At 42.7% G+C, this 12,870-nt stretch overlaps 1 protein-coding gene across 4 annotated transcripts in view; it reads right to left on the bottom strand.

Annotated features, from left to right (window-relative positions):
- Positions 1 to 12,870, bottom strand: part of MYBPC1 (myosin binding protein C, slow type) — a 112,962-nt gene that overhangs the window by 80,661 nt on the left and 19,431 nt on the right. The window lies entirely within an intron of this gene.

Raw genomic sequence — 12,870 nt, 5'->3', positions numbered from 1 at the left:
AATCTTGTTAGCAGTTCTATACACTTTTTCTACAACTAATATCACCAGTTGCCTTAAGAACATAAGAATGATCATGCTTGGTAAAATCAATGGTTCATCTAGCCCAGTATCCTGTCTTGTGACAATGGCCAATGTCAGCTGCTTCAGAGGAAATGAATAGACCAGGTAATTAGCAAGGAGTGATCCATTGCCTGTTGTCCACTTCCAGCTTCTGGTGGTCAGAGGCTAGGAACACTCAGAGTATGGGGTTACATCCCTGACTATCTTAGCTAATAGCCATTGATGGACCTATCCTCCATGAACTTACCTAATTCTTATGGTTTTGGCCTTCAGAACATTCACTGGCAAAGAGTTCCATGGGTTGACTGTGTGTTGTGTGAAATACTTTCCTTTGTTTTAAACCTGCTGCCTATTAATTTCATTGGGTGACCCCTGGCTCTTGTGCTATGTGAAAGAGTAAATAACATTTATGTATTCACTTTCTCCACACCATTCATAATTATAATAGACCTCTATGATATCCTCCCATAATTGCCTCTTTTCCAAGCTGGAAACTGCTAGTTTTTTTAATCTCTCCTCATACAGAAGCTGTTCCATACCCTAATCACTTTTGTTGCCCTTCTCTGTACCTTTCCAATTCCAACATATCTTTTTTGAGAGGTGGTGACCAGAACTGTACCCAGTAATCACGGTGTAGGGAGGGCCATCCCTACCCATACGCAAAGTACGCATTTGTGTAGGGCATCAGGAAATTTGGGGTGCCACACTTCCTGGTGCCCTGAGCAGCTGCGTACTGCTCCAGACTCTGTCCTGCCTCTTCCCCATGGCCCCTGCTCTGCCCCAGCCCTGCTCCCATTCCACTGAGGACTGCAGCAGGAGTTGGGTCCCTGCACTTACCAGTGGTGGGAAGTGCAGCAACCTGGCCCCAGCTGCCCTGCCGGTGAGTGTTGGGGAGCGGTTCCCTCTTGCCCCCCAAGCCAGCCCCCCCTCCACAGAGGCCTGGGGCCAGCCGCCCCCACAGAGGCCTGCCCCCTCTGAACCCCCCATGAGAGGGCTGAATAGGCCCCAGAATAGCTAGGAACAGTCCTGGGTGCGGGCATACCATAGTGGCATTATGAAACTTTCCGTCTTATTATTAAGGCTGCAAGTCTTTCACAAAGGTCACAGAAGTCATGTATTCTGTGACTTTCTGGGACCTCTGTGACTTCTACAGCTGCAGCAGCTGATGCGTCTGACCCCAGGGCTCCCCGAGCAGCTGGGGTGGCCTTGGGGTCAGCAGAACTCCAGGAGCAGCAGCAGCACCCCTTGCTGCCCCAGCCCAGAGTGGAGGCAGCCGGGCCTAGTCTTCCCCCTCCCCAGCACCAAAGATTTAATTAGGGGTATTTATTTTTAGTAAAAGTCACAGACGTGTCACTGGCCATGACTTTTTGGTTATTGCCTGTGACCTGTCTGTGACTTTTACTAAAAATACTCATGATTAAATCATAACCTTACTGATTAACTATCCCTTTCCTAATGATACCTAACATTCTGTTAGCTTTTTTGACTGCCTCTGCAAATAGAGCGGATATTTTCAGAGAATTATCCATGATTTCTTCAAGATCTCTTTCTTGAGTGGTAACAGCTAATTTAGATCCCATCATTTTGTATATATGGCAGGGATTATACTTTCCAATGTGCATTACTTTGCATTTATCAGCATTGAATTTCATCTGCCATTTTGTTGCCCAGTCATCTAGTTTAGTGAGATCCCTTTGTAACTCTTCAAAGTCTGCTTTGGACTTAACTATCTTGAGTAATTTTGTATAATTTGCCACCTCACTGTTTACCCCTTTTTCCAGATGATTTATGAATATGTTGAATGGCCTTGGTCCCACTACATATCCCTGAGGGACACAACTATTTACCTCTCTTAATTCTGAAAACTGACCATTTATTCCTATCCTTTGTTTCCTGCCTTTTAACCAGTTACTGATCCATGGGAGGACTTTCCCTCTTATCCCATGACAGCTTACTTTGCTTAAGAGCCTTTGGTAAGAGACCTCTTCAAAAGCTTTCTGGATCACCCTTTTCCACATGCTTGCTGACCTTCTCAAAGAATTCTAGTAGATTGGTGAAGCATGATTTCCCTTTACAAAAACCATGTTGCCTCTTCCACAACAAATCATGTTAATCTATGTGTCTGATAATTCAGTTCTTTACTAGCCTTAAATATATAGATTTGATCTACTGCTTGTTTTAATTCTGGATCAAATTACACTAGTTTTTGTGGTTCGACTTCCTATCTGCAAAACTCAGCATAGTAAATAAATGGCTACCACATGCTATACTAATATTTATAACCCATTTTTTTCCAAAATAGATTTTAAGTGCTATGGGACAGTGACTATATCTATTTGTGTGTTTGTATAACACTCTGTCCAGTGGGACCCTGACTGAGGAATTCTGGCAGTACCACAATAGAAGGGCCTTATTCAGGAAAGTAAGCCATTTCAGAACAGCAATTAAGCATGCCCCCTAGATGTCCCATTGAAGTAAAAATTCATTCTGAGATTTTTTGTGAGTTCTTCAAGTCAATGGAACTTAAGCACACGTAGTCCTGAATATGGATGCTTTCTTGAATCAGGCCTAAACCACCACCATCATCATCATGCTTTTGTCAGGTGCTTTACTCCCTTTTTTAATATAGCAAAGATATCCCATGTTCCAGCAAAATTTCCTTCAACTGGAGGAATATGGAGTATGAGCTTTGATAGTGAGCTGCAATCAGTATGCTAGCTGGTAATACATAAATATCTGAAGCACTTTAAACTGACTTAGTGGAGGAACACTTATGGCAGCACTAGTACCACTATTAGCCCTGGTCTACATTACAGGATTAGGTCGAATTCAGCCGTGTTAGGTCGATTTTATAATGAATGCGTCTACACAAGCAACCCCATTCCATTGACCTAAAGGACTCTTAAAATCAACTTCTATACGCCTCCTCAGCGAGGGGAGTAGTGCTAAAATTGACATTGTTGGGTCAAATTTGGGGTAGTGTGGATGCAAATTGACGTTATTGGCCTCCGGGAGCTATCCCAGAGTGCTCCAATGTGACCACTCTAGACAGCACTTTCAACTATGATGCACTAGCCAGGTACACAGGAAAAGCCCCGGAAACTTTTGAATTTCATTTCCTGTTTGGTCAGCATGGTGAGCTCAGCAGCACAGGTGACCATACAGTCCCCCCAGAATCGCAAACGAGCTCCAGCATGGAATGAACAGTAGATACTGGATCTGATTGCTGTATGGGGAGAAGAACCTGTGCAGGTGGAACTCTGATCAAAAAGGAGAAATGCTAATATATATGCCAAAATCACACAGGGCATGATGGACAGAGGCTACAACAGGGACACACAGCAGTGCAGTGTGAAAGTGAAGGAGCTCAGGCAAGTCTACCAAAAGACAAAGGAGGCAAATGGTCACTCTGGGTCAGAGCCCCATATATGCCACTTCTATGATCAGCTACATGGCATTCTAGGAGGGGACTCTACCACTATCCCACCACTGTCTGTGGACACCTGCGAGGAGGGAGTGTCACGCAACATGGAGGAGAATTTTGTGGATGAAGAGGAGAATGAGCAGCAGGCAAGCAGTGAATCTGTTCTCCCCAGCAGCCAAGACCTTTTCATCACCTTGGAGCCAATGCCCTCCCAAAGCGGAATCCCCGACCCTAAAGGCGGAGAAGGCACATCTGGTGAGCGGACATTTGTAACTACAGTACAGATTTCTGGGGAGGGCTGCTTTATTTCATCCTATTTGGTAGGACACTTTACCATGCCAAGCCGGTAGCAAGTAATCTGGAATCACTGCAGCACGAAGCATGGCAGCAAATGATCCTGGGTTTTGGTTGCATTCAAGCAACATTTGATCTATATCTTTCTGTGTTAGCCTCAGGAAAGTGATATCATTCAGGTCACCTGGTTGAAATAAGGGAATTTTTGTAAGGGAACAGTAAAAGGACCCCGTTCATGTGGGGCTGTTTGCACTTGGCTAAAAGGGACAATCCTTGAGAATAGCCACACGGTGGGGGGAGGGGTGAAGAGATCATCTCAGATAGCCACACACTTGGATGGGGGGTGATGTGTTCTGCAGCCCCTCCTTTTAAATGGCAAATCCAACTGGCATTGCTTGCTATGGGAAAGGAGGGCGCTGCAGTCTGAAAACATTCCCACATGTTATGAAGGAGTTAGAATCCAAACTTGTGTACCCTTTGGCTTACCATGGCTGCCTGGAAACCGAATTCTGTTGCCCAGCCATGTGTGATGTGTACCGGCAGGCACTCAATATAAAAGGCAAAATGCAACCTTGTACCTAAAGCATATGTGCTGTCTGCTGTAAATTGCTTGATTCACTGTGAAAGAGTCTCCCTTTTGCTCTCAGAAATGTATCTTCTTAAATTTTACTCTCCCTTTTTATCCCTCCACAGGTGCATATGTTTCTATGCTTCCCCTAACATCTCCGTCCTTGAGGTTATCGCAGATTATAAGGTGAAAAAAAACGCACTCGCAATTATATGTTTTCCGAGTTCATGTAGTCCTCCCTAACTGATAGGGCACAGCTGAATGAATGGAGGCATTCAGTGGCTGAGTCCAGGAAAGCATTAAGTGAGCGTGATGAGAAGAGGCAGGATGCAATGCTGAGGCTAATGGAGCAAACGGACATGCTCAGGCATCTGGTGGAGCTGCAGGAAAACCAACAAGAGCACAGACCGCTGCTGCATCCACTGTACAACTGCCTGCCCTCCTCCTCACCCAGATGACCAAGAACATGAGGGAAGGCTCTGGGCACCCAGCCACTCCATTCCAGAGGATGGCCCAAGCAACAGTAGGCTGTCATTCAAACAGTCTTGATTTGTAGTGTGGCTACAATAAGGAATGTGGCCACGTCCTTCCCTCCTCCCATCCTCCCCCACCCCACCCTACCCCACCCAGACTACCTTATCAGTTATCTCCCTCTTTTTTAATGAATAAAGAAAGAATGCATAGTTTCAAAACAATTGTGACTTTATCTCCTTTGCCAGCTGTGATCAAAGGGGAGGGTGGTTGGCTTACAGAGTATTAAAATCAACAAAGGGGGCAGGTTTGCATCAAGGACAAACACACACAACTGTCACACCGTAGTCTGGCCAGTCATGAAACTGGTTTTCAAAGCCTCTCTGATGCATAGTGCACCTACCTGTGCTATTCTAATCACTCTGGCATCTGGCTGTTCAGAATTGTCCACCAGGCAATTTGCCTCAACCTCCCACCCTGCCATAAACGTCTCCCCCTTAATCTCACAAAAATTATGGAGCACACAGCAAGCAGTAATAATAATGGGAATATTGGTTGTGCTCAGGTCTAACCTAGTCAGCAAACAGAACCAGCAAGATTTTAAACGTCCAAAGGCACATTCTACCACCATTCTGCACTTGCTCAGCCTATAGTTGAACTGCTCCTTACTACTATCCAGGCTGCCCGTGTATGGCTTCATGAGCCATGGGAACAAGGAATAGGCTGGGTCTCCAAGGATAACTACTGGGATTTCAATATCCCCAACGGTAATTTTCTTGTCTGGGAAGTAAGTTCCTTCTTGCAGCTGCTCAAACAGCCCAGAGTTCCTAAAGATGCAAGCATCATGCACCTTTCCTGGCCATCCCACATTGATGTCGGTGAAATGTCCCTTGTGATCCACCAGTGCTTGCAGCACCACTGAGAACTACCCCTTGTGGTTTATGTACTGGTTGGCAAGGTGGTCCAGTGCCAAGATAGGGATATGCATTCCGTTTATTGCCCCACCATAGTTAGGGAACCCCATTGCAGCAAAGCCATCCACTATGACCTGCACATTTCCCAGAGTCACTACCCTTGATAGCAGAACATCATTGATTGCTTTGGCTATTTGAATCACAGCAGTCCCCACAGTAGATTTGCCCACTCCAAATTGATTTCTGACTGACGGGTAGCAGTCAGGAGTTGCAAGCTTCCACAGGGCTATCACCACTCACTTCTCAAGTGTCAGGGCAGTTCTCACCTTGGTATTCCTGCGCTGCAGGGCTGGGGAAAGCAACTCACAGAGTTCCAGGAAAGTGGACTTATGCATGCGAAAGTTTCACAGCCACTGGGAATCATCCCATACCTGCAATACTATGTGGTCCCACCAGTCTGTGCTTGTTTGCCGGGTCCAGAATAGGCATTCCATTGTATCAACCAGCCCCACTGCTGCCATTATGTCCCAACTGCCGCATCCCATGCTTTCAGGAACGTCTGTGTCCATGTTCTCCTCACAATTGTCCTTGCGCTGCCATCCCTTAGCCAGGTTCTGCACATACTGCAGTATAATGCACGAGGTATTTACAATGCTTGCAACAGCAGCGATGAGCTGAGTGCACTCCATGTTTGCCGTGCTATGGCATATGCATGAGTAATCCAGGAAAAAAGGCGCAAAATGACTGTCTGTAGTTGCTTTCACAGAGGGAGGGAGGTAGGGAGGGGAGACTGACGACATGTACCCAAAACCACCCGCGACAATGTTTTTGCCCCATCAGGCATTGGGAGCTTAACCCAGAATTCCAATGGGCAGTGGAGACTGCGGGAACTGTGGGATAGCTTCCCACAGGCCACTGCTCTGTGAGTTGATGCTAGCCATGGTAGTGAGGACGCACTCCGCTGATTTAATGCACTTAGTGGGGACATACACAATCAATTGTATAAAATCGATTTCTAAAAATCAACTTCTATAAAATTGACCTAATTTCATAGTGTAAACATACCCAAAGTGTTATTGTTTTATGGTGAAATTCTTCTCTCAGAGTCATGTAGTGGATCTTGATTCTGATATGCCATTCTCCCAACATGATCAGATTTTCTATTAGTGTTTGTGGATGTTTTGTGCAAGTAGAAAGCACAAAATATCAGAATAAAGATCCACCATCTGGATTTTAGGGGAGAAATTTGCTCTTATTCCTTTCCTGCATTGCCTAAAATAATTTTATCTTAAAGTATCCCTGTCACATATTCTGAAACACACGTATTTTCCAACACCTTTCTGTGCCACATGCCCACTTCTTTTACACTATTGGATGTAATGTAAGACTGGTAAATAGGCTTGACAGAATTTGACATTTTAAAAAATAATTTTGACAAATAATATAGATGTTCCTTTTAAAGCATTTTTTATTTTTTTTATCGATTCAAAGTTTCACAGTTGTGGGAAATTAAGGGGGAGGTTCAGACAACAGCACAGATAAGACAATAATTATTTAATGAAAGTAGATGCCGAGATTCAAAAAGTTAAAGCTTTATAACTATTAAAAGACAAATTGTCAACATCACATACAAAATATACAAATTAAATATCCTTAAATCAAATGCTAATAAGCTCCCACGCATTTCTTTTTTCATACTTTGAGTGTCTGTAAATTTCTATTATCAATGGAAATATTTTTTGTTCGTTTGTATGTGTAAAAATACAAATCTAATCTTTCTAAGCCTATCTATAAAATACCTCATGTTGAGCACACAGGTGATGCTATCCTGGTTTTTTTCCATAGTGTATCTCCCACCATAACTCTTTCTGGTTAAGAACTGAAAGATCATTTCTACATTTTCTCCATCTTATTTAATATTGAATCTATAGAATAAATTTTGCCCTTACCATATTTATGACATAGCATCACATTTTCTAAAGCAATTAAGACCTATTTTGGGGATCATTTATTGTCCAACCTGAAAATATTATCATGAAAGAACTTCGGGTTTGGGGTACTTTTTATTTGTTCCCGTGTCATTATAAAACCTTTAAAGAGCTTATTATTAAAGCAGAACAAGATAACTTGTTTTCAGACTATAATGGTATTAGGATTGCACACTGGATCAAAAAGCAAAAATAATTATTGCATGTATTGTATCAAATTCTACTTTGAATCTTTTTAACAAGAGTAAATTTAAAGGCTGAATTCTTCTAACTGTAATAGTAGACACTGAAGTCAATGGATACTGACCCCTGTCATGTGACAGGGTGTTAACCTATTAACCTTTGGAACCATGACCCAGGTGGCATCCAGGAAATAAAATTTCCATTTCTGACACATAGGAATGGTAGTAAGACTACTCACCTGCCCTTAGGTATAAATATAACTATAAATATAACTAGATTCATACTTACCATTCTTAATAAATTCATTTAATATTTAAAAGAGAAAAATACTTTTAGTACACAGAAGATTTGGGATGATTCAGGAACTTTCAATCACAGAAGTGATTTGAAGTCAGATATTATGCTACACACTACAGTGAATCAGTGTAATGAATACATACAGATATTACGGTCACTAGTTGTAGGGGCAGAGTCCAGGACCATACGCTCTCAAGTCACAGACCTCTACTATTTAAAATAAAGGTGAAACTCCATTAGATGTCAGTAAATAGGCAGCATGATTACCATGATGCTTTATATGGGTTCATATCAATCTTTTTATCTGGACTTGGTTCTCACTGCTTGGCTTTGCTTTGAGTTTTGACTTTAAAAATATCCTTAAGCTGAAAGCAAAGATTCCAAATTTTACTGCATTTGGGTTCAAAACCACATGAAGCCACACAGTGTCAGATGTTTTTTACCTAAAGCTGTAAACTTGCCTTGGTCAGGTTTTCTCAAATATTTTCATAATGTGGATCACATCTTAATAGAGAAATTATCTCATGGAACATCTCCCTTCCCATTCATGCAGATTCTGTCCTCTAACACTGATAATCAAATAATATCTTGGTGACATAAGAACGGCTGTACTGGGTCAGACCAAAGGTCCATCTAGCCCAGTATCTGCCTACCGACAGTGGCCAATGCCAGGTGCCCCAAAGGGAGGGAATCTAACAGGCAATGATCAAGTGATCTCTCTCCTGCCATCCATCTCCATCCTCTGACAAACAGAAGCTAGGGACACTGTTCCTTACCCATCCTGATTAATAGCCATTTATGGACTTAGCCACCATGAATTTACCCAATTCTCTTTTAAATGCTGTTATAGTCCCAGCCTTCACAACCTCCTCAGGTAAGGAGTTCCACAAGTTGACTGTGCGCTGTGTGAAGAAGAGCTTCCTTTTATTTGTTTTAAACCTGCTGCCTATTAATTTCATTTGGTGATCCCTAGTTCTTGAATTATGGGGATAAGTAAATAACTTTTCCTTATCCACTTTCTCCACATCACTCATGATTTTATATATCTCCATCATATCCCCCCTTAGTCTCCTCTTTTTTAAGCTGAAGAGTAATAGCCTCTTTAATCTTTCCTCATATGGCACTCTCTCCAAACCCCTAATCATTTTAGTTGCTCTTTTTTGAACTTTTTCTAGTGCCAGTATATCTTTTTTGAGGTGAGGAGACCACATCTGTATGCGGTATTCGAGATGTGGGCGTACCATGGATTTATATAAGGGCAATAATATATTCTCAGTCTTATTCTCTATCCCCTTTTTAACGATTCCTAATATCCTGTTTGCTTTTTTGACTGCCTCTGCACACTGCATGGACATCTTCAGAGAACTATCCACGATGACTGCAAGATTTTTTTCCTGACTCGTTGTAGCTAAATTAGCCCCCATCACATTGTATATATAGTTGGGTTTATTTTTTCCAGTGTGCATTACTTTACATTTATCCACATTAAATTTCATTTGCCATTTTGTTGTCCAATCACTTAGTTTTGTGAGATTTTTTTGAAGTTCTTCACAGTCTGCTTTGGTCTTAACTATCTTGAGCAGTTTAGTATCATCTGCAAACTTTGCCACCTCTCTGTTTACCCCTTTCTCCAGATCATTTATGAATAAATTGAATAGGATTGGTCCTAAGACTGACCCTTGGGGAACACCACTAGTTACCCTCTCCATTCTAAGAATTTACCATTAATTCCTACCCTTTTTTCCCTGTCTTTTAACCAGTTCTCAGTCCATGAAAGGACCTTCCCTTTTACCCCATGACAGCTTAATTTACGTAAGAGCCTTTGGTGAGGGACCTTGTTAAAGGCTTTCTGGAAATCTGAGTACACTATGTCCACTGGATCCCCCTTGTCCACATGTTTGTTGACCCCTTCAAAGATGAGCCCTTGTCCCATTAGGCTTGAGTGACAGTTATACCATCATGTGCAGTCTCACCCCCTCTGCCCCACACACACTCCCACCATCCCTGAGCATTGGGTCTGAGATCCTGGCAGCCATCTTTTGCAGCCCCCCTCACCACACACACTCCCATCATCCCTGAGCATTGAGTCTGTGACCCTGATTTTCTACAGTCCTCCTCACCCCTGCATGCTCCCACCATCTCTGAGCATTGGATCTGAGAGCCCAGTGGAAAACTTGTGCAGTCCCCCTCTCCACACACACTCCTGCCATCCCTGAGCATTGGGTCTGAAAGCCTGGCGGCCATCTTGTGCAGCCCATCCCCACTGATGATCTCCTTCTCCCCTTGTCACCACGAGGAAGAGCCCTGCGTCTGATGGAGGAGCTGACCCCCGACTGGCAGCGCCCCTGAGCCCCGTGGCAGGGAGATGGCATGGCGGGTCAGGCTGCACAGCCCCTCCTTACAGCAGTCTGGTGGGTGGCCTGCAATTGGCATCTAACTGGATTTGTTACTCCATGTGTGGCCCCTTTAATGATCATATTTGATTGACAGCTTCATTCCTGAGGCCAGCCAGGAAAAAAACATTAACAGGAGGACTCAGTAGCTTCCACCTCTCCTCTTTCCTGGCCGATCTCAGAAATGGACTTGTTAGCCAGTAAAGAACCCAGCAAATTCAACCAACAGCTACAGTTGTGTTCTTTTCTCTATGCTCACTGGAGTCCCCAGATGCCATTCTTAAGAGCCCAATTGCGTTATACAACCCTCTGGGCAGGTGTTGTCAGAGACTTTACAGTGAAGAAAGCGTTGGTGCCAAAATGCCTAATGAGGCATTCCACAGCTCCTGGAGAGAAGAAATTTTCCATTGAATCATCATGAACCTCCTGGGCTGCAGGGCACAGAAGACTGATGAACCTTCAGTTGAGCAGGAGTGAAGAAAGCTAATTCCAACTGGGTGGCTATGCAAAGACTTTAGTGGAAAAATACCTAACAGTAAAAAAAAATTGAAAGGTCCATCTTGTATCTACTTATTATAATGCCAATAAGTTGCAATGGATTTTTCCGAAGCTATTACAGCAAAACAATTCTTACACATCTGTAGTAATACTGTACATAGTTGATGCATTTCATTTGTTAATTTTGTGCTCCACGAAGAGCCTAATTTATCAGTTAGATGTGAAATACCAAGAGAAGTTGGTCCAATAAAAGATATTGCCTCACCAAACTTGTCTCTCTAATGAAATATCTAAGACAGCTGATAGTAAAAAAACTATACAGAAAGAAATGAAACTAACCTAGCATTGCCTTGCATAAGGCTACTCAGAAAGGATAGTATGTCAAGAAGTGTAATTAGCAAATACAGTGAAAGCCCAACTGTCACTTAGATGACATCTCCACAAATGCTTTCATGTCTCAGTCATGTCATGAGGATGATTACGGATCCAGTTTGAGAGCCAAGACATTTTGATTTTCTGATTTATAATTATACACACACACCTAGCCTTGTAAAACAGCAGGCATTGCCACTTGAGTCATTACCAATGATTTTTCAATCAGCTACCCATAATTTTTCAGTTAAAATGGGATTTTAAATCCCTTGCTATGCATGGGATAAGTTGAAATAAATCCTATGATACTGCTCATGCTAAAATTAGGGATGTGCTTAATAACCTTGCTAAATCCAGGCATTCACCATTTAAAATTTCAATTCCACTATAGGCCCTTTCTTCACTGGGATCATAAGTGCTTTATTTACAACCACTTTAAGCACTGTTGTGGCCAGAGGCTTAAATATAGTGACCAGGATTTTAAACGGATGCTTACAATTTGGATCCTAAGTCCATACAAAAGTACTAAGTAAGTGGCCTGATTTTCAAAAGGTCTCACATACATACATAAAGCTTCCACTGATGTCAACCCAAAGGCAGGCATAGAAAGATCCCACAACAGTCTCATAAACAAAGTTTATCCTATAATTTATATTTCATATCCCTTATGAGACTCCACTGGAGTGTACAGTAGATGTAATGAGGTGTACTAGCCCCTTTAAAACAGGCCTCTGGTCCTGAACTACCCTGATCTTGGCAGCAAAGCATCCTGAGACTTGCAGTTTAAATGGATGCTTGGGAGTTGTTGGCCACTACAAGGCATGTGGGGAAAGAGGACTTGCTATGATTAATTTTTCTCTTGCTGATTCCATAGAAAGATTGGTACTTCAGAGTAAGTCTCTCCCGGCCAACCCCCCTTAAAAAGAAGACTAAAAGTGACTTTAAAAAAATGGTTTTGTTTACAAAGGTTTTTTTCCCTCTCATAGGTGAAGGAAGTGACCTTGCACATTGAAACAGAACTTGCACAAAGGCATTTTCTTGCTTTCAGGGATCCAGAGTTGCGATATTGAGTAGAAGAAGGAGGAGGAGGAGGAGAAGGAAAGTCCCTACACTCACTTCTCACTGCCATTAGGTGGGGGCTTGCTGGACCAGGTAATCAAGATTTGAGCCATGCTTTGGACTTGTTACTCCAAAAGGAGATGAACTCAATTTTGTGAGAGCACTAAGCCACCTTTATTCAAAAGGGAAACCAAGGCAGTGGCTGCACTGGCACAGAACCAGGCAAGAGATGTTTGGCATGTTGTAACGTATTAAAGTGACTTAATTACATATGTTAGAGAAGAATGGAAAGGATAATGACCCTGTACTCTTCTATGATTCAGTCCTGCTCAGCTGTTTCAACTGTGAA

Source organism: Gopherus evgoodei, chromosome 1 (assembly GCF_007399415.2).
Source record: "Gopherus evgoodei ecotype Sinaloan lineage chromosome 1, rGopEvg1_v1.p, whole genome shotgun sequence".
NCBI lineage: Eukaryota > Metazoa > Chordata > Testudines > Testudinidae > Gopherus > Gopherus evgoodei.
This window is presented reverse-complemented; position numbering and strand designations above follow the sequence as displayed.